At 36.9% G+C, this 23812-nt stretch overlaps 1 long non-coding RNA gene across 1 annotated transcript in view; it reads left to right on the top strand.

The window, feature by feature from the left end:
- Positions 1 to 23812, top strand: part of LOC128110487 (uncharacterized) — a 63199-nt gene that overhangs the window by 4036 nt on the left and 35351 nt on the right. Inside the window, exon 2 of the long non-coding RNA XR_008218223.1 lies at positions 16677 to 16721. This is a non-coding gene — a long non-coding RNA (uncharacterized LOC128110487). The remainder of the gene's footprint in view (positions 1 to 16676; positions 16722 to 23812) is intronic.

Raw genomic sequence — 23812 nt, 5'->3', positions numbered from 1 at the left:
TTTACATCAAAGATAATTTAATACAACTACTATAATCATATCAAAGATCTGCAAAAAATAAACTAGATGAAAGCTCACAATTTTTAGCCCCATATATTTTACCTTTTCCATGAAAATATCTATAAAAAGCTATACATTATCTTACATTTTGTAATATGGTTAATTCATAACTTGATTATAGAAAAATATCTTTTCAGTATGTTTTAAGACACAGGAAAGTATTGGAAAACTTGCTTGTGAGAAGTGTCACAATTGTTTCTTCAGAGCATATCAAACATCCTATTTTGAAATTTTCAGAAATTCCAAGTTAATGCTACATTTTGTTGTAAACAGTAATTTTATGCCAACTGAGATATATCCTTGCTCTTTCAGAGTGGAATTTACCATATCTGAAGTTTCACGATTGAGGCTTGAAGATCATATGTAGTTTATCTCGACCCTGACAAGCAGCATTTTAGTTTTGGTTTCAATTAATCAAAGAATATTTAGGTTTCTTTTTACTTATATTCTTTTTTCCTTAATTTGAAATTTCATTTTCTGTTGACACATTTCATATGTCAAGCAGTTACAACACTATTATATTTGATTCTTCTTGAGAGACTGTTAATCAATTGTTAAATTCACAGTCCAGAAACCATGGAAGATCAATGAGTAGTCAATCTTTCATATTTGTATATTATGCATTCTGATCTAATTGTAGGCACCTTAGTTATCTTTAAGGAAGATACATTCACTATGACTTAGCAATAAATTACTGTTAACTACTATTGTAGAAACCATCTGAACACCTTCTGTAAAATAGATACAAGTACAAAAGTTATAATGTGTTTTGACACAATTATAAGTCTGAGTTGTTACTGGAAATTTCTACAGTTGAGGATTTATTTTCAATTTTTCTAAATATGATGCAAACTACCATCACAAACTGTGATTTCATGTAGCTCTTGTTAACTTTTCTGTGTGTATTTCTCTTACCTTTTTTGCTTTGCTTTTATTTTATTATTATTTTTATTAACATCTTCTTTCTTTTATATGAACTTTTTGTTTGAGATTCTTTTATTTCCTATCAAGGCAGCCTCCTCAAGCAGAAAAAAGAGGAACATTTTCTATATGCATTTGCAAAAATAGATTGATTACCACTGACTTGTTAAAGCTACAAAATTGATTACCTAAACCTGTAACACTTCTTTTTACTCAGATTCAAAATGGTAATCATTATATAGGACTTTTAGGAGAACTCGGTGACATCATAGAACTTGGAAGGCTAAGGCAAGGCTGACTCTCTTCTTTGTCTGCTCTTCTGGAAGAGGAGAAAAACATCCAAGACCCCATGGCTATTCTTAATTATATTGAGTGTTAGTACTAATTGTAGAAAACAAAATCCTACAAAAAGACAAACAAAGACATGCCACCACTTGCAAAATGACCCATTATCTGGTATAAAGTATAATATGTTTTAAATGTATGGCAGTGAGAATATTCCAGTTGTTGGGTAAATACCGAAGAAGCAGATTTTGCAGATGTGGATGCTAAGCAGAGAACAACATGTCTGAGATGGAAAAAAAATCAAAGGATGCTTATGATTTTCAGGTGTGTGTGTGTGTGTGTGTGTGTAAACTAATAGACAAGTGTTCCTTGTTATCTTGACTATTTTTCCTATAGCTTATTAATTGAAAACTAAGTCTTTTCTGTGTTTTAACACATTTACATTGATTTATTTAATAGAATTTATTTCTACTATCCACACTATGTGATGTGTTTTATTTATTTGAACAATAAACATTATGGTTTATATTTACAATGTATAAATAAAATTGCATACTGCCTTAATAGTATCTGCCTTTCAAACTTGTAAGCACTGAAAAAAATTCATGCTAAACCCTCAATTGAACTTAGTGTATAATAGGTCCTCAAACTCATCATGGTAGATTTACTATTCATTTCCACGATGGCTTTCACTTATATGATTGGAAATACAATGTACTCCATTTTTTCCTGTCTTTCAGTGATTTGTACATTATTTTTCTCATTTATATTATTATTACCTAGATCTTGAGAATATCTTTCTAATTTTCAAGATCAACAACAACATATCCTTCCATTATACTTTATGTAAAAATAAACACTTAATGTGCTTTGTCAATTATTAATTCACTTCATTGTATTATTGAATATGTGAGAATTTTAGGCATATTTCAGTTTATATAATCAACAGTTGAATTATGCATACCCTTCTCTATGAATGGTATATTTTTAAATGCTTATCTTATTTGAGCAAGCAATCATTATTAGACTTAACTACATGTTTCACTCCATTAATATTTCATTAATCAGTCACTTCAGTAATAGAAAACATTTCCATAATTTCATTGTCTTAAAGGGTTGAATATTTCTTTCTGTTCACAGTTTGAGAGAGCTGTTATGTTAGGGTGACTCTGGTGAGTTACATGGCCCTGGAGGCCATCAGCAAGACTCTGTGCCAGATGTCATCTCAGTCTGGACTCAGATTAAATGAGTGGCCAATATCCATGCTTTTCCATTGGGAGCCAGAAGAGGGAAGAGTTAAATCCTGAAAGGACATGTAAACTTTGACTTGAATGATTAATATGTCTGTCAAGTCATATTTTAGTTGGCAAAGGAAATCATAGAGTCAAGCCAAAGGTCAATGATAAAACATAGACTTGCTACAGGAAAATATGGCCTGGCAGAAGGAACTCATTTTGAACAGGCAGTGTACCAACTGCAACTGTATAACACAAAAATTTTCCTGCCTAAATTTGTATGCTTTTTAAAACCTGTCTTTGATAATACATCTGACTCTTGAATGTTGGAGAGATGTGTCCTGAAGCAATTTATCAATTCATTTTATAGTCAGTAATTTGGGAAAACACACACACACACACACACACACACACACACAAATTTATGTTTGGATATAGTAAATAAATCTCTTGGTACATTTTTAAATTTAAAGTCAGTATGTAATGGTTCTTCAGATTAAAGGAGAAAATAAAAACTAGAGTTATTTAAATGGAAATGTTAAACACTTCATAGTCAAACCGAGTGCTGGGATTAAAGGCATGCGCCACGACCGCCTGGCAAAGAACCTTCCTTCGTTCCTTTCTGTCTTTCTTTTTCTTTTGGTTTTTTGAGACAGGGTTTCTCTGTGTAGCTTTGTGCCTTTCCTGGAACTCACTTGGTATCCCAGTCTGGCCTCGAACTCACAGAGATCTGCCTCCCTTGTATTAAGTTGGGCAAGGCAACCCAGTATGAGGAGTAGAGCCCCCAAAGCCAACAAAAATGTCAGAGACAGCCCCTGTATCTACTGTTAGGAATCTCACAAGGGAAGCAAGCTACACAACTGTAACATACATACAGAGTGCCTAGGTCAGTCCCATGCAAGCTCCCTGGTTGTCGGTTCAGTCTCTGTGAGCCTCTATGAGCCCAGGTTAGTTGATTCAGTGGGTTTTCTTGTGATGTCCTTGAGCCCTCTGGCTCCTACAATCTTTTCCCTCCCTCTTCATCAGGATTCTCTGAGCTTCACCTAATGTTTGGCTATGGGTCTGCATCTATTTTGATCAGTTGCTGGGTGAAGCCTCTCTGATGACAATTAAGCTAGGCACTTATCTATGAGTACAGCAGAATATCAATAGGCATCAATACATTGTCGTTTTTTCCCCTACATGTCGTGTTTGGTTCTATCCTAGGGCCTTGGGTTAACCGATATGTAGGTCCTGGTGCTCAAGGCAGTGTCAGGAGTGGGCTTACTTTCCTGGTATGGGTTTTAGGCTAGACGGGCCATTAGTTGGCCACTCCCTCAGTCTCTAGGCCACCCAAATTCCAGCACATCCCAGAGGCAGGACATAACTCGAAGTTTTTGTGGCTGGGTTGTTTTCTCACTCTCACCGCTTGAAGTCTTGCATGGTCACAAGAGGTGGACAGTTTAGGCTACGTATCTGCTATTGCATCGTCTTAGCGGGGGTCATCCCTGTAGATTCCTGAGAATTCCTTGGCCCAGGTTTTTATCTCACCCTGAAATGGCCCCCCATTTCCAATAGTCTCTTTCAAGTGCTCTCCTCCTCCACCATCTCCTCAAACCTGATTGCTTATGTTCCCATCCCCATGTGCCCACATTTTACTCAGGAAATCTCTTCTATTTCCTCTTCCCAGGGAGATCCAGGCACCCACTTTGAACCCTCCTTGTTACCTAGTCTGTCTGGGTTTGTAGATTGTTGTATAGTTATCTTCTATTTTACAGCTAATATTTGAGGAGACTATTGTTTTCCTGAGGGTGATAGGAGGCAGGATTGTAGATTATATGCTGAATCAATCATTAAATCATAGGCAATCCCAGACAGTTTGCTAAAGTATTGGATATAAAGAGAAGAACCAAGGAAAAGGGAGTTTCAGGAGGGTTTCTTCATCAATGTAATTTCTACATGTTTTCATGGAACTGGAGGCCTTAGAAGACAAAAATGTATCCCAAAAATAGATTTCAATGTCTGAAGCATTGTTTTAAAGAGACACTAATATGGACTTCAGTGCATAGGGAAATAGGAAAGGCCCATTTGACCTCACTGTAGAGGAATAAAGATTGAAATAGATAAGAGAGTAAGCACAAGGTGTCAGAAATGAGCTTTTTGTTAAGCCTAATTGAGATATTTTTATTTTGTTTATCTTTTGTGGACAAGATAAGGGTAGAGTTGCTGCAGAGTGCCACCTAGAAGAATACCAGTTTCATAGCTGGAAGTCCAGTTAGCCTGAGATCCCACAATTGAGATGACTGCATTTCAGTTTGTTCTCAGGTATTTAGGCATTTTAAGGCAGGCTATGAGAAATTGTTATGTCATTAAATTTATATCATGTTAAAACTGTAAATATATAATCAATCATTTGTTAGATGATGATCTAATGTTAAAATATAATATGACCTATATTAGGTTTTATAAAACTGGATTATGGCTTATACGATGCTTTGTATGACATCAAGTAGATTTATTGTTTAGATATTCACAAAACTTAATCTTTTCCTTATTGATTTACCCTTCTTTTATTGTAGTATGCAGTCCTTTTTCTTTTGACATGTTACCTTCAGTTGGGGGCACATAAAAGTTTTGTGTGAATGTGCTGTTTCCATCTTTGTTGGATGTTACATTTTATTTTAAAACCAATGTTCTACTGCTGTAATGCCTTAGGCACTATAGTTCTATTTTATCTATTTATGTTCTATCCTTTGGGGGCTTTTTATACATTTCTCTAATTTATCTTTTTATCACTGAAGTAAGTTTCATATATTAAAATTCACAGCTTATCTTTATTATAAGCATAATACAAAATAAAAGAAATTCAAATAATACAGGAAATATAAGTTTGAAAAACCAAAAGTCTTCAACAGGGGAATATTTCTGTTAAAATTTTAGTTATTATTTAAGATCTGTGCCTATAATCTAATAGAACATATGATTTTTCACATTGTCTGTATTTCAAAAGCATTGTATCCATGAAAAATGTCAGTCAGTGCTTTCTACCTCTTCTCTCCTGAATACCCCTCTCTATCTATGCCCCTTTAGTAATTTCCTGACCTCTGAGTTTCTAATGAAATACACATATCTGAGGATCCAAAATCCAATATACACAAATGAAAGAAAACATGTGATATTTGTCTTTGTGGATCTGGGCTTCCTTGCTCATAATGATTGTTTTCATCTCCATCTGTTTCTCCAAATTTTTTCATAATTTAATTTTTTAATAGATGAATAATATTCCATAGTATAAATATACCACATTTTCATGATCTATTCATCAGTTTCCATTTCCTGGGTATTGTGAGTACAGCAGCAATGAACATGGATGAGCAAGTGTCTCTGTAGTAGGATATAGAATCATTTGGGCATATACACTTCTTAACCCTAATCAGAGAAAGTTCTGTTTGCATTAGATGATCATCAACACAGAGACACACAGCTGACCAATATCCAGAGAATAAGGGACTGAAGAATGTTTGGATCTAAAGGAAACATATATGCCAAACTACTTCCCCCAAAGACTCAGAAACAATTGTGGGAGGAGGGGTAGAAAGAGTGTAAGAGTCAGAGGTGATAGATGATTACAAGGAAACAGTGTCTCTGGACATAGCTGGATGCTGAATGAGTTCACAGTGGTTGTGACAGCATGCCCGAATCTGGGAAATCCCAAGGCTGGCCAACTGCCAGCATGGGGAAGGAAGTTGAGCATGAAGTTCCACCACCAGATTAGGAGCTATTGTAAGCTGTTGGGCAGGGAATGGGCAGTTATTGCTAAGAGTTTATCCCTGACCAACTGCCTGTGCTCTGTGGATTATTTGGACAATAAAAATTGGTGCTGATAGAAACCAAAGGCAGACAAAAAACAAACAAACAAGCAAACAAACAAAAAACAAACAAACAAAAAGGACACAAAATAAAGTAGGTAAGTAAAGGCATCACGGATCTAGGAAAACTTGGGGGAAGGACACTGAATATGATCAGAACTAATTTCATGAAATTCTCAAACAACTAATAAAAATGTCAATAACTTTAGCTCAGCATTTTTATTTTAATGAAAAGTTCTTCTCCATATGCATTATAAGTTTTAAGATATTGACACTATGGAGAATTAAGTTACTCTCAATATTTCAAACTTATACTCACCATACTATCATAGTTATTTCTATGTGTGCTTTTGTGTAGTTTTAAATAAGATGGTTAGTAATACCAATACATTTCTTTTGGGGGACATAATTCTTGACTATCCAAACTAGATGCTTTTCTTCACTCATATTGTTTATATTCAATCACAATGGTAATATAACATGTTTTCAGCCTTACTGGGATTAGTAAATTTATAGATTACCACATGGAAGTGTCTAATATATGGCTGGAGACGTGGATAGGCTATTAAATGCTAGGCTCACAACCAAAACTATAAGAAGTAACTGATATGTACCTCTTCATCCCAGGTTCCTTCTGTGTTTTCTGGTAGTAGTGATTTTACATTTATACTGAAATTTGTTCCAACCTATTGAAGCATTTCATGCTGCTACTGTTGACAATGATATTTTTAAAAATTTATGTTCATTGTTTATTTGTAAGTGTGTGTCTGTGTAAATGTATGCATACATTTGTGTATATTTATCCACAAATGCTTGAAGATGATATCAGGAACCTGAGAAATGGAGTCCCAGTTTGCAGTGAGCTCAACAATTTATGTGCCTGGGAAAAAGCCCTGGTCTTCTCCAAAAGTATGAAATATCTTAAACCACTGGCCATCTTTCCAGACCCACAGTTGGATATGCTTATACATTGTGTTTTCTACTCTGCTTTTCCTTCCTTGGTTGGCATTTATACAAGGAATGATTTCTTTAAAATAGTTTGTTTTTGTTTGGAGAGCCCCTCACAGTGGGACCAGGACTTATCCCGGGTGCATGAAATGGCTTTTTGGAACATATTCCCTAGGGTGGGATATCTTGCTCAGCCTTGGCACAGGGAGGAGGAGCTTGGTCCTGCCTCAAATTAGTATGACAGACTTTGTTGACACCCCAAGGGAGTCTTTACCCTCTCTGAGAAATGGATGGGTGGAGGTGGATGGGTAGGAGAAGGAGAGGGAAGGGGAACTGGGATTGATATGTAAAATGAAAAAAAAATTAATTAAATAAATAGAAATAAGTTTCTTTGTTTTATCTTATAATTTATTTTGATATATTAAAAATAATTTAAAGTATAAAGGACTAACAAGCACTATAAAAGTATAATATTCAAATGAAAAAAATAGTTTGGACCTATAAATCTTTTTTTTTTTTTTTTTTTTTTTTTTTTTTTTTTGGTTTTTCGAGACAGGGTTTCTCTGTGTAGCTTTGCGCCTTTCCTGGAACTCACTTGGTAGTCCAGGCTGGCCTCGAACTCACAGAGATCCGCCTGGCTCTGCCTCCCGAGTGCTGGGATTAAAGGCGTGCGCCACCACCGCCCGGCTATAAATCTTTTTTATTTAAAAAATTTTTATTCATTTTACATACCAACCACAAATCCCCCTCTCATCCCTCTTACTGCTCTCACCGAAGACTCTCCTCCCCCCCCCCCCCCCGCCCCACCTCCCCATTCTCTCCTCCAAGAGGGTAAGGACTCCCATGGGGAATGAGCAAAGCCTGGTACATTCAATTGAGGCAGGACCAAGGCCCTCTGCCCTGCATTAAGGCTGAGCAAGGCATCCCACTATAGGTAATAGGCTCCAGAAAGCCAGCTCATGCACCAGGGATAGATCCTGATCACACTGTCAGGGTCCCCTCAAACAGACCAAGCTACACAACTGTTTCCCATATGCAGAGGCCCTAGTCTGGTCCAACACAGGTTCCATAGCTGTTGATCTAAAGTTTGTGAGTTCCTATGAGCTTGGTTCAGTTGTCTCTGTAGATTTGCCCATCATAATCTTGACACCCCCCCCCCCATTCTCATATAATCCCTCTTCCTTTTCTTTGACTGAGCTCCCAGAGCTAGGCCTGGTGCTTGGATGTGAATCTCTGCATCTGCTTCCATCAGTTATTAGATGAAGGCCTTATGATGACGGTTAGGGTATTCACCAATCTAATTACCAGGGTAGGCCAGTTCAGGCACCCTCTATTGCTACTAGTCTAATCTGGGATCATCCTTGTAGATTCCTGGAAATTTCCCTAGTACCAGGTTTTTCCCTTACCCCATGATGTCTCCCTTTATTAAGATATCGCTTTCATTTCTCTCCCACTTAGTACCTCTCCCAGCTTGACCATCCGGTTCCCTCATGTTCTCATCTCCCATCTACTCCCCTCTATTGCCTCCCCTCATCCCTAATTTACTCGTGGAGATTTGATCTGTTTCCCCTTCTAAAGGCAGTCTATGTATCCCCCTTATGATCCTCCTTGTTTCCCAGCTTCTCTAGAGGTGCGGGTTATAGTCTCATTATCCTTTGCTATATCTAGTATCCACTTATGAGTGAGTACATACCATATTTGTCCTTCTGAGTCTAGGTTACCTCACTCAGGATGATCTTTACTGCTTCCATCCATTTGCCTGAAAATTTCATGATGACACTGCTTTTTAATGCTGAATAGTACTCTATTGTGTATATGTTCCATATTTTCTTTATCCATTCTTTGGTTGAGGGGCATCTAGGCTGTTTCCAGATTCTGACTATTATGAATAATGCTGCTATGGACATTATTGAACATGTGTCCTTGTGGTAGGATTGAACATCCCTTGTGTATATGTCCAAAAGGGTTATCACTAGGGCTTGAGGTAGATTGATTCCCAATTTTCTGAGAAACCACCATACTGATTTCCAAAGTGGCTGTCCAAGTTTGTACTTCCATCAACAGTGGAGAAGTGTTCCCCATGCTCCACATCCTTTCTAGCATAAGCTGTCATCAATGTTTTTGATCTTAGCCATTCTGGCAGATATAAGATGGTATCTCATAATCATTTTGACTTGCATTTCTCTGATGACTAAGGTTGTTGAGCAATTCCTTAAACGTCTTTCAGCCATTTAGGATTCTTCTGTTGAAAATTCTATGTTTAGATCTGTAGCCCATTTTTAAATGGGGTATTTGATATTTTGATGTCTAGTTTCTTGATTTCTTTATATATTTTGGAGGTCAGCCCTCTGTCAGATGTTTTGTTTATGAAGATTTTTTCTTATTCTGTAGCCTATCATTTTGTCTTATGTATTGTGTCATTTACCTTACAGAAGCTTCTCAGTTTCAGGATGTTCCATTTATTAATTGTTATTCTCAGTGTCTGTGCTACTGGTGTTATATTTAAGAAGTGGTCTCCTTTGCCAATGCATTCTCGAACTTACAGAAATCTGCCTGGCTCTGCCTCCCACATGCTGGGATTAAAGGCATGCACCACTGCTGCCCAGTACATAAAGCCATGAGGTCTTTTTTAAGGTTGTTTCCTTCTGCTTCTTCTATGTTGGGATGTTCAGGTCTTACTGTAGTATAACCACTAGGTTCTGGTGGTGCCATATTGCTCTTTAGATTGTTGAATGTATTCTTTCACTGGCACCCATCTCTTCCTCCTATCACTGCAAACGGTGTCTGTTTCAGGGAGCTACTCTTGGTCAAATTGGCTCCCTCAGTCCAGTTGGAGCTGGCAGAGTTTGTATCTCTGGGAGCAGTTGCAGTCTTGGGAGATGCATTGGTTCTAGGGATGGAGTGGGGTTTGTAGATTATGGTGTCTGATGGGGGTGGTGGTGGTTAGACCTGCCTTCAAGAGCCTTGCCTACTGGCCAGACAACTTGGCCTGCAATGAGTGGGGGTATAGGGGTATGGGTTGTGCTCCTGGGCCTAAGGCCTAGAGGCTTGGGTGACCAGCTGGGAGAACAGTCACTTACCTCTTGGTCCAGTTGGAGCTGCAAGAGTCTGTATCTCAGGGAGCAACTGTGGTCCCAGCGGATGGGTTTGTTTGGGGGACTGAACGGGACTTGTAGATTACAGGATCTGATCCAGGGTGATTGTGGTCAGGCCTGTTTGCAGGAGTCTTGTCTGCTGGCCTGCAACTGAGGCTGCAATGGTTGGGGGTATTGTACCTATAAATCTTAATTATTTCTCTTCTTTTATAAAAAAGTTCAGCTGATTTTCAGATTTTTTTCATATATGTGGTATTTCCATATACAGATGCAAATACTGATAATTCTACCTTTACAATTTTGAAGCATTTATCTTTTTCTATTTTCAATGACAATATTAAGTTGAAGATAATTGTTAACTTCTTTTCTTATTCATGATTGTATCAGAGAAATTTCTAGAGTATTTCCTTTAACCAGAACATGTATTTCAGTGTTTAAATAGCCACATTGTTAACTATGAAAGCCTATGAAAATACATGTTTTGAAATTCCCAAAGATCAGTATTATAGAATATTAGTTGAAGATGTGTTACATTTGTTTATGCTGTGAAATATTTATTTAATGATGTAATGATGTGCTGAATTCTTTCATGTTACATTTATTTAACTCAGTGAAGCTGTGTTAGTTTGCCTGTCTAAAACACTTGATTGGTCTAATAAAGAGCTGAATGGCCAATAACAAGGCAGGAGAAAAGATCTCTGGGGATGGAAGGCAGAGAGACTATATAGAAGGAGAAATCTGGGAGGGGAGATTGAGGAGCAAGAAAAGAAGGGGCCAGCAACCTACCCACCCAGCCAGACATGGAATAAAAAGGAAAGAAAAGATATACAGAAATAGAGAAAGGTAAAGCCCAGAGACAAAAGGTAGACTGGCTAAATAAAGAAAACTTGACAAGAAACAAGCCAAGCTAAGGTTGGGCATTCATAAGTAAGAACAAGCTTTCATATATTTATTTGGGAACTGGGTAGCGAGCTCTCAAAAGAGCCAAAAGAGTAAAAAAACAAACAAACAAACAAACAAAAAACAAAATAAATAAGTGTCTTGCTCATCCAACATCAGAGAAACATTCTCCTGAAGTAGCTTGAAATAAACTCAAAGACTTGAAGCTGGACAATGTGCAGAGCATGAGAAACTTTGTAATACTCAGTCATAAAGGGAATGTCTCCATCAATTCCCTTCACTCAGACCTCAGGGAACTGTGGAAGAGGAGCCAGGAAGATTTTAAGAGCCAGAAGATATGGATAACCTGTCTTTTGGCAAGAGTGAGGTATTGAAGTTAGTAATCCTTAACGTGTGCGGGTCCATATGTTATTGAAGCCATAGTAAAACTTACTTTATGAACTTGGAAGACCTTGTATTTGGTGCATAGATGTTAAGAATTGCAATGTCCTCGATGGACTTTTGTTTTGGTGAGTATATAGTATTCTTCCCTATCTCTTCAGATTAATTTTGATTTGAATTATATTTTGTCTGATAATAAAATGGCTATACTGTTTTGTTCTTTTAGCTTTGAATATCTTTTTTTTCACTCTTTTACCCTGAAGTTATGTCTATCCCTGATGTTAAGGTGTGTTTCTTGGATGCAGTAGAAGGATGGATCCTGTTTTTCAATCCATTCCTTTAGTCTGTTTTTTTATCTTAATTTTTTAATTAAGGAATTTTTAATTCATTTTACATACCAACCACAGATCTCCCTCTCTTCCCTCCTCCTGTGCCTCCAACCTACCCCCTCCAACCTACCCCCAATCCCTCCTCCAACAAGTTATGACCTCCCATGAGGAGTCAGCAGAGCCTGGTACATTCAGTAGAGGCAGGTCCAAGCTCTTACCCCACATCAAGACTGTGCAAAGTGTTCCACCATAGGTAGTGGGTTCCAAAAAGCCAGCTCATGCACCGTACTGTCAGGGGTGCCCTTAAGCAGATCAAGCTACAGAACTGTCTCACTTATGCAAAGGGCCTACTCCAGTCCCATGGAGGCTCCACAGCTGTTGGTCTAAAGTTCATGAGTTCCCACTAGTTTGATTTGGATGTCTCCTTACATTTCCCCATCATGGTCTTGATGCCCCTTGCTCGTAGAATCCCTCTTCCCTTTCTTCAACTGGACTCCTGGAGCTCAGTCTGGTGCCTGGCTATGGATCTCTGCATCTGCTTCCATCAATTACTGGATGAAGGCTCTATGAAGACAGGGTATTCACCAATCTGATTACTCGGGTAAGCCAGTTCAGGCACCCTCTCCACTATTGCTAGTAGTCTAAGCTGGGATCATCCTTGTGGAGTCTGTTTCTTTTTATAGAGGAATTAAAACCACTGATTTTGAGAGTTATCAATGAACAATGCTTGTTGACTTCTGTTATTTTGTTGCTGTGTTGTGCCCACATCTTTTGATTTGCTGGTATGGGATTATTTATTTCTTGTGTTTTTTTGTATGTCGTTAACCTCTTCAGGTGACACTATTCCTTCTAGAGTTGCGGTTTCGCACTCTTCCTAATTCTGCAACCTTTTAATACATTTCCCCATGTTGTGGTGACCCCCAACCATAAAATTATTCTGCTTGCTACTTCATCACTGTATTTTTGCTACTGTTTTTAATTGTTATATAAATATCTGTTTTTTCCTCCAATGGTCTTAGGTGACACCTGTTGAAAGTGTCATTTAAATCCCAAAGAGGTCAAGACCCACAGGTTGAGAACCACTTTTTAGAGCCTTCTGTCGAGCTGGATTGTTGATGGATAGTGCTTAAATTTGTTTTGGTCATACACTGTCGGTCTTTCATTTTCTATCTGTTGTAATTGAACATATAGTTTGTTCTGGCATGTGTGGTCTCTTACAGTTTGTAGAACATCTCTCTGGGCCCTCTTGGCTGTTAGGGTCTCCATTGAAAAGGCAGGTGTTATTCTAATAGTTCTGCCTGCATGTGCTGTTTGGTGTTTTCCCCTTGCGACTTCTTTTATTCTATATGTGTTTTATTTTGTTTTTGCTTTGATGATTACATGCAGCGGGACATTTCTTTTCTGGTCCAGTATATTTGGTATTTTGTATGCCTCCTCTTGTACCTTGATAGGCACTTCCTTTTTTAGACTGGAGAAATTTTCTTCTTCTTTTTTTTTTTTTTTGAAAACATTTTCTGTGCCTTTAACCTAGGTTTCTTCTCCTTCCTCTATTCTTGTTACTCTTAGATTTCATAGTGTCCCAGATTTCTTGGATATTTTGTGCCGGGATGGTTTTAGATTTAGCTTTTTTAATTTTTTGACTAAGGTCTTTTCTTCTATCTTATCTTCAATGACAGGTTCTCTCTGACATCTCATGTATTCTGTTGGCGAGGCTTTCCTCTGAGTTTCCTTTTTGAGTTCCTAACTTTTTCATTTCTTGTTTTCCCTTAGTTTCTTAATTGAGTCTATTTCCATTTGTAAGTCTTGAACTATTTTATTTACTTTGTTTTGTTGTTTATGTTTTCATAGATTTCCTTGATGGATTTATTCATTTCCTCCTTAAGGACCTTGAACATATTCATAAAGGTTAGTTAAAGTACTTGTGTTGTACTTCAGCTATACTGCATTTCTCAGAGCCCACTGCAGTAGGGTTGCTGGGATTTATCAGAGACATATTTTCTTACTTCTTATTGTGTTTTTATTCTGGTTTCAAGACATCTCTGTTACCTATCCCTTCCCTTGTAAGTTACCCCACAAAATAAAGCCCTCCCTTTTAACTACATGGAGTTGCCTCATAATTCTACCAATACATTTCTGTTTAAGATGATTCTATGTGCTGATATCTGGTTTTGCCTTTGTTGTGTGGCACTCTCTTTTTGGGTTTCTTTTGCCCTCTCTGATCCTTAAGAGAATGTGGTAACTCTTGGTTGTCTGGTAGGGAATGACTCTGAGATGATGCCAAGTGTTGACACTGGGGGTTCTAGATAGGATGTATTTTTTGGTATTGGGAAATGAGCTAGAAGGGGGTGTGATTAGGGGATTCACCAGAAGGAGGGAAGCAGGGTATGCCACCAGGATCTACTTAGCCACCTGGGAATGTGAACAGACAGAAAGGAGAGGCCACAACAGATAGTCTGCTATAGATCTGGTGATAACAATGGAACATTGGATTTGGAGGAGAGAAGGGAGAATGGAGATCTGAAGATTGCCTACCTGTTCCTTTGGTTGGTAGCATCATAATCATCATCATCACCATCATCATTTAGATGCCTGTTTGTATCCCAATGAAAGGGAGAAGAAATGGATGGGAGTAGATTTAGGTGGATAGGAAAGTAGGGAGAAATAGCTGGAAGGGAACTATAGTTAGAAAATATTGTATTAAAATACTATTTCCAATAAAATTGCATATTCTTTGGCTGGGAAAATGGATCAATTGGTAAAGTACTTGCTGAGCAAGTATGAGAACCTAAGTTCTAATCTCTACCACCCATGTAAGATCGAAGCACAGAGGCACTGTCCTGTAACCCCAGATCTAGGGTATGACTGTGGTTGGAGACAGCAGAGTCTGTGGAGCTTGCAGGCCAGCAAGCCTAGCAGAAGCAGTGACATCCAGGTTCAATGAAAAACCTTGCCTCAAAACAGGTGTTGATGTGTGTCAGAGGAAGGTACTTTGGTTTGATCTCTGGCCTTCACACTCACATGTATGCATGTGGGTGTGCATATTTGCAAACACACACACACACAATGTAGATTCTTGTGCCTATATGTACATAATAATTGAAACTGTTCAGATTGTTAGACTATAATTAATTTTTTTGAAAGATGTGTTAGTTTAAAGGCTTTCAGTATTTTCTTTGCAAGTGCCTTCAGACTACTCTTGCGACTAAATCACTTTTTTAAAATTTATTTATTTTTATTGTATGTACGTTGGTTGGTGTTTTGCCTTCAGGTATGTCTGTATGTCAGGTATGTCAGATCCCCTGGAACAGGAGTTATAGACATTTTTTTTTGTGATGTCATATGGATACTGAGATTTGAGCTCATGTCCTCTGGCAGAGCAGCCCGTGCTCTTAACTGCTGAGGCGTCTCTCTAGCCCTGGCCAAATTACTTTTATTTGAATGATTCATAAAAAATTCAACTCCAAATTTTAATTTCATCTTAAATATTAACTAGTACATTTTCAACTCTTTTTATATTTATTTTTTTTAATTTTGAGATTATAACATAATTGCATCATTTTTCTTCCCTTTCCTCTCTACAAACACTCCCACACATCCCTCCTTACTCTCCTTCAAACTTATGACCTCACTTATATCGCTTTTAATTGTGTGTGTGGGCGGGGAAGAGGTGGTGTGGTGCTCATAAAGCATCTGGTCCTTGCTATAGTTACAGGCCCTGGTGATGCCACTGAAGGGGTGCTAGGAACTGAACACCAGCCCTCTGCAGGAGCACTGTGTGCTCTCAACCACTGAGCCATATCTCCAGACACTCCTTTTGTCTCATATTAAATTATCTCTTTCTGTTGCTCATAACTTCAGCCCTCTTTCCATTTCTGGAGGCCAATCTGTGACCCCAAGACGCTCAAGACTGAACAGAGCATGCACACCATTTTTTCCTTTACTTTATCTTGCCTCTTCTGAAAGCCCTTGTGTTTGCTCCACCATATCTGAGACTGGAAAACTGAGTTAGGGTGGATTTGAAAACTCTTTGACATGATACAATGATCGTTTCTTTATTGGAAACACTGGCCACTCATGATATCCTTTTTTATGTCAGACCCACACATTCTCATTGCATTGTGGGGTGTGTTCTTCAGAGTACTTCATCATGACTCCCCATGTCATAGTTAAAACACAGGAAACCTGAAAAATGTAACCTGTTTAATCATTTCATCTGGACTAGCAACCTCACTCCCCTTCACCAGGCACCTGTACAACAATGTCTTCCCTTTAACCTTTCTGAAAAACCCCTTACAGTTTCACATGTTTACCCTGATCACATCCTTTGCTATTCTGCTCACCATGAATCTCTCATACATATCTGTCTCCATAATCATTATTTGGTTGGTCACAAAGAGATCAACTGCCTGCCAGTAGAGGAAGATCCCAAATTGCTCAACTGTGAAACATCCTTCAATCCAGTCATACACTTATCAGTCTTGAGTTACAGTGTCACTCCTCTTTTCGAGTGATCCTCTTAAAGCCCTTTAATTTGGCTTAATGTGGAGGTGAGCAGCTACTTCTATCTCTTGTGCAAGGAGACAAGAAAGTGCAATCTTCATGCTTTCAGCCTATTACTTCTCATTTCAATAACTATTTTGTTGTTAAGAATTTTTTTTTCCTTCTACATTTCAGGCTTGCAGGGAGCAGAAGGAAGGATGGGAGGAGGATCTGTGGTTGGTATGTAAAATCCATGACTATTGTGAAATCGTCTCCTTATATAATTTGTAGGTAGAAAATCTAAGTAAAAGAGCCACTTAGCCACTTTGCACTGTCTGTAAGCCAATAAGCATTCATTTATATAGAGCCTTACTCAAAATTATCAAATGTTTAATTAACAGACACATGAAAAAACATAGGTAATCTATTGCAGACACATCTGAAAATAAGTATATAGAGCAAAGGGAATGGAGACCAGAATTCAAAGTCATAAAGCCTGAAAAATTCTTAGTCCCTGGAAGTCACATGGAATGGCCATCTCTGAGAGTCCCTGGAATTAATGTAATTTTCAGCCAGCTTTCTTTAATGTTACTCTTCCAGAGTTTGTCGCCTTCTTGTTACACTTCAAACAAAGCAGAACTTCAGAGATTTTTTATTGTGATTGAATTCTGTATTCCAGAATTGGCTTGTATTCACATCGCTCTTTTCCTCAGAGTCCAAATGTGCTCTAAAATTCATTGCATTAACTAAATGATTATCACACATAATTTTAAAAAGAATTGGTTGTTGTAATGTAATATATTGGAATTCTAATTGTCAAGAAGAAAAACTGAAGGAGCACTATGGTATTTCATTACAAGAATACAATCATTTTGATGATTTAGGTGTCATTTTGAATGTTCATAATGGTTAGTGATGTGTTCATTTAAAGCATTGCATATGTATCCTTAAGGACTGAGAAAATTTTAAGATACCACTGTGTGATATTAAGTCTCTTAATGGTCTCCCTGAAAGAAGTGATTGCTATAGTAAGAATTAAAAATTCTCAACAAAACTTTAGTTAATGCAAGTATCAGAAATGTTGGATTTTATTTTGTGTCAGCAAATAAGAAATGTAATCAGTTAAGCAGTTGAAACTAAAATAGTAGATCTCTGGTGCTTTTTCACAGGGATCTCCATTCATGATAGACAGGGAGTGGGCAGATCTTGGTGTAGCTGAAGTTTTTCTCTGGTCCTGCCTGACTCCCGAAGCCCCTTGGTCTTGCAGTCCTGCAGTTGCTCAGACCCAAATAAACACTCAGAGGCTTATATTATTTTCAAACTGTATGGTCTATGGCAGTCCTCTTGCTAGCTAGCTCTTATATTTTAAAATAACACATTTCTATTAATCTATGTTTTGCCATGTGTTCCTTGGCTTTACCTGTCTGTTGGCATGTTGCTTCTCCTTCAGTGGCAGCTAGCATCTCTCTCTGCCTTCTTCCTGTTTCTCTAGTTAGAATGTCCCACCTAACCTTATTCTGCCTCACCATTGACCAAACAGCTTTATTTATCAATCAATCAGAGCAATGCACATTTACAGCATATAGAAAGACATCTATAGCATCTTGGGACTCCCATGGAGTGGTTAGCTACTCCAACATGAACATGAGCAAGATTGTTGCTTATAAGGGTACCAATAAATGTCTCAGGTTTCACAAAAATAATGGACAAGGCTTTTACTTTTCCATTAATTATGGATAAGGAAATAAATTGTTGAAAACATAGTCACAAGCCTACTTTTAAGAGAAGAGGCAACACTACTTCATCCAAAGCTTGCTGAAGAGTACAGAATTACCAAGACAAAATGACTCCCTTAACAATGAATATTGAATAAAACAAAGGATTGCCAGATGCTGTAAAAGTTTTGGTGTTAACACATTTTGTTAGATTAATACCACAGCAAGTCATATTCAATGGTTTTGATTTTTTTCAGTAAAATTTTCGACTTTTAGAATAAAATAAGAGGATAAATAAATAGGTCAAATGAATTCATTTAATCATTTTAACAATACAAAGCAGAATAAATAGAATTCCAGTATGATCCATGTTTTATTAAAGAAAGATGAAGCATTTTTCATTTCAGTGACATGTGTCAAATAAAGTTTACCCTTTGAATCATGTTTGCATTATAGTTCATTATTCTCAACCATATTCATGTTGTTATAAATCTGTTATCAGTATTCTGGGGAACAGTGCTGGGGATCATGGTAGACAAGTGCTTTTACTCTTACCTTGATAGGCTCCTGCCTTGTGCCTCATTTTTGGTATACAGTACTACACAAGTGCCTCAGCTATCCTGTTAAATGGTATAGGTAGAAGTTCCCAGGTTGGTTTTCATTACCTCTTTATTTTCCCACTTGGCCCCTACTTGGCAGGTTGTTATGTTTTATTGGAATATTGTTCTACCATCTTTAGACTACAGTGGATATAGTATAGTTCTTAAAGAGTACTTTGGATTTTGTGAATGGCCTGACATCTGCTGGCATCCTTATTCTAGAAAAGACTTCCCAGTCTGGTTTCCTTTTGGTGCAACTTTCCAGTTGAACCTAATGCTCAGTTAACATGAAGGAGTTTGTGCCTGGTACTGAAAACCTATTCAACTAAGCCATAGAAGTCAAAGACCCTAGAGAAAAGTCTACTTCTGTGATTTTCATAAATCATTATAACTTCTATATACTTACTTTTTCCCCTGAGTCCTGTGGAAGAGCAACAAGTGCGTTTAACCCCTTATTAACCCCTTGGCAGCTTCTCTCCACACCTCCCCTTTTTTTTTCTTTTTAAAAGGAAGTTTTCCTAAGTAAATTGAATGCTCTCTGTTGTAACATATGACACTGACCTTTCAATTTGAAATTCAAATATAGGTAGAAAGGGAAGGTGGGACTGTACATAAGGACATTTATTGATTTGTTTTATTTTATCTTGTTGTATAATTTGGGAAACCTCTAAAGTGTTGATGTCCAATTCTCTTCTGGAGGAGCTATGGACTATTAATGGATGCTGGAAAATGAGGCATCATTTACTTTAGTGGTTTAGGCAATGGGAGACTGATTATGAAGAAATGGAGGTTCAGAGATAAAGGAAGGAAAATAAACAGGGTAATGGAATGTGAAAGTAATGAGACTACATTATACATAAATGTGAAAATATGTATGTACATGCCAAAAATAAAGAAAAATGTTGACTGAAACAGAGTGCACCTTAGTGTGCTAAGGCTTTTAGGTGTCAACTGGATGGTTTAAATAACTGCCATTTGTTCCTTCAGAGTTCTGGAATCCAGAAGTCAGAGATCAGGGTCCCAGCACAGTTGGATTCTAACAAGCTTAAGCTGTCTTCTGGACATAGAGAAGATTACTAACTTGCTGTGTACTCACATACCTTTTAGTCAGTAACCATGTATGTGTGGAGAGGAAGCTCAGGTAGGATAAGGGCACTTATGCTTACAACCTGATTTAAACCCCACAAAATGCCCTGTTACTTGGGGGCCGGAGTGTTGGTGGAGGTGATTCTGTTCATGGTGGTAGCATTGCAGTAACAGGAACAGACATGATGGTATACAAGAATATCAAATGTCGGGTTGGCATTTTCTACCTTCAAAGGAAGAGGAACTATAGAGAGGTGAATATATTGGTAATACAGTTAACAAATTATGTGTTTTTATGGTCAATAAATTCACAGAAAAGGCAATTGAGATAAGGTTGTATACTGGTTCAAGCTAAGGGTGAATGGAATTTTAGGGTCCTAAGAAAAATGTAACCACTCCTCCCCTAAGACAGATATTCTTTCCAGATCTATCAATGGATACAAACAGTTCTGTTAATCATATATAAGGGGGAGTATGAGAAATATAAGGGTTTATATTCAGTTACAAATAAGCAAGAAGGACATCTGTCAGTCTACACACATCTCATGAGGTAGCATGGCTCTGGAAGGGTTGGCAAAGGCTGGGAGGGAGACTGCTTAACCTATAAATTTATGGGAGAAATTTATATCTTGTATTCAATTCAATCTCCAGAAAAATATTCTAAAGAATTCTTATTTTCAAGAAGAAAAAGATACTCCCAAAATTTCTTATTAATCTATAGACGAATTTGTGAACTTGAATTCAGATCCAGACTTATCCAATTCCAAAGCCAGTACTTTCTTTCAACTTCTGTTCTTTTCCATACATGCAAAAGAACTTGACTCCTCTGCCAAATTAAGGATGGTTAGTTGGTATTCTGTCATTCCATGTCTAACTTAATTATAGTATTTATGAATAAGTTCAGCCCCAACTAGAAACATGCACACACACACACACACACACACACACACACACACACACACACACACACACTAAAAGAAATTTCCCTTAAAATCTTTGTCAATTGTCAATTGTGGTTATCTCAGATAAGATCAGAAAATATCTGACATTGTTCAGATATATTATTAAAAGCCTTGAGGAGTGTTACCATTGTGACACCTAGGACCATGTGGGTTTTTTTCCATTTTATTACTTTAGAATTACTTTTTAAAAAATTAGATGGCAAACTGTCACTTCTTTATTCCACTCTCCCTACAGTGTGATTGCTCTCGGGCACAATAAACACAATTTAAGATAAAGTCATTGCTTGTTGAACATCGCTGAGAGTCTTTTCTGGCTATTATTTTATATAAATTTCATCACACATATGAAAAGGATAAAACACCTATTTGGTTAAATTAGATCAAAGTGCTTTAGGGACTGAGGCACCTGCATGCTTTCTAAGGCACCGCTGTAAAGAAATGCATCCTTTCCACAGACGCACATGCTGTCTCTCCCCTGCACCTACTTCTCTTCTCAGCATTCCATCAGAACTCTTCCCGTTACCTATTACAGTAAGAGAAACCTGCACACCATGATAAATATTTTGATATTTTTAAAAAAATTTATTTATTTTAAAAGAGGATTTTTTTTTCATTTTGCATACCACTTTCTTTACTTGTATGTGGGTATTCTTAAATATTTATGTTTGTTCTTACTGGATTTGAATGAATGGTCAAGGAAGAACTAGTACTATATAAGGAATATATATATATATATATATATATATATATATATATATATATATATATATATATATATTGAACTTGATAGAAATTGCATTTATCCATCCCAATATTTTAACCTTATGATTACTTTTATCTTGACACAGGGTTCACTTTGTGGGCCAGGCTAACCTTGTAATAGGTTTGTAGTCCAGGCTGACCTTAAACCCACAAGCTTCCTGCCTCCACTTTCCACATAAAGGTGTTACAAGTGTGCACCATGAGTCCTAATTGTTATATTTATTTAGAAAATGATAAAATGACAACTTTCAAGAAATACTAAGAATGGTTTTTAATGGATTGGAAAAGAGTTTGCATATCATTATGAGTTTATTGTACTTTTTAACCAATACGGATACAAGTATAATGAATTAAACCATCCATTTGCAAATTACTTGGAAATATAAAATATAAACCATGTCAAATACCATTTAATTTAGACAGAAATTCTAACTATAGAATTATTTCTTCTAAAATAGTTGATAGAATGTTATTTAACAAGTTACTAATCTGGAAGCTGGTTTGGATCAATTTTTAAATTATTGATTATTGACATAATTATTAATACATGTTCATTAATAATGTCCAATAAGTCGTAACTTGAAGTTTAAGTTGCAAGCTTAGGTCACTATTACCACATGAAACATGACAATTTTTTTGGTAACTGAAAATCTATTTTAGACTCTATAAAATTAGCTTTTAAGTATACTTTTATTAATTACATTCCTGAAATTATCAACATAGTGCTATTTGAATTGTGACAATGTGTTTGACTTACATAAATAAAACTGTCGAGAATCAGACTGTAGAAAAACCAGAATGACCTGTCCCATAAACACAAAATTAATTAATCTTGGATAAAGAACTAATGTTGCAATAACTCCTTTGGTGTATTTGAATAATACTTCCTGCTGTGGGAGTACCGTATTAAAATTAAACCTAAATAATTTGATAATGAAACATTAACAAATCAAAGGATGAGCTCTTTCATTTATTATTAAACAATTTATCCTGAAGGTTATTTTCTATTTCCCCACATAGCAAATCTTCTGGGAATCAGAATATGTACAGCAATTACCATGATTTAATTGAAGATACAAAAGTTTCAGAATAATCACGGAGTACCATATCTGTCTGTAGGCTTTCAAAATGAATATGTAATTATACATGGCTTGCTCTGAAATTGTCTTTCTCAATTTAGAATATTTATAAAATTGTGCCAGTAAACATGGGTCAATTTCATTAGTTACTAGAATCCTATAATGTGATAAACTATATTTATTTGCAGCTTCCCTCATTGCTAGTTACTAAAATTTCTATTTTAAAACATTTGAAAAATAGAAGTATGCCAATATCATCTCTTTATCTCTGTATACAGGCATTAATGTCAGATATGTTCATAGGAATGACAGTGGGAAAATCATCATCACTGAGTACGTTTAAATTTTTTTGAGACAAGGTCAACCTCTGTAGTATAGGCTGCCTTTTATTTTTGATTCTCCTGCTTCAGTCTCCCAAATATGGGGGTTACAGCTTTACAATACCTTGCCCATCTTAAGCATTAACAAATTTCTGTCAAGTGAAAAAACTGCCACCTTGTTGTATCTAGTGTTCTTATTTTCATAGGAATGGGATTCTGACCATGGGTTTGCACATGAGTTACTGTAGAGTATTCTCAAGAAGAAATCTTATGAGAGAATGATGGAAGCATGATTAGACAAATGAAGGATCTGAATCATGGTAAACCTGCACAAAAAAGGTTGCAGACAACACCATGATGAGTTCCGAGGACAGACTCAACCTTCATGAAATTAACCCAGTTGAGGTAGAGATTTAAGCTTGCAGAATGCTCGTCTATTAGCCATTGGAAGGTACCTTAAGGAAGGTATATGTCTTAGTGTAGTGGCTCTCTTGGCCAAGTGCAGTTCCCATGAAAGGACAAATATGAGACTCTCAGCTGACAACAATCCTAACATTTTGATCCAAGTACATGACACTTTATAGAATATGGTATCATTTCTTCTTACTTGCTTCATGTATTGAAGACAGCATATCAGTTTCTCCAGACTCTTGATAGTCTTTCTTTTGCTGAATAATTTTACAAAAGGTATATAGTCAGTACAAACTGACTGGCTCTGCTGCTCATCTAGTGACTTAACTAGTAGGTTGTGTCTCCCTCAAAGGTTTGATACACTTCTAGTCACCATGCTCTTTTCATACTACGGCTT

This window comes from Peromyscus californicus, unplaced genomic scaffold, assembly GCF_007827085.1.
Source record: "Peromyscus californicus insignis strain IS unplaced genomic scaffold, ASM782708v3 Scaffold_15__1_contigs__length_86483966, whole genome shotgun sequence".
Taxonomy (NCBI): Eukaryota; Metazoa; Chordata; class Mammalia; order Rodentia; family Cricetidae; genus Peromyscus; species Peromyscus californicus.
Note: the sequence above shows the minus strand (reverse complement) of the source record. Positions and strands in the feature narration are given on the sequence as shown.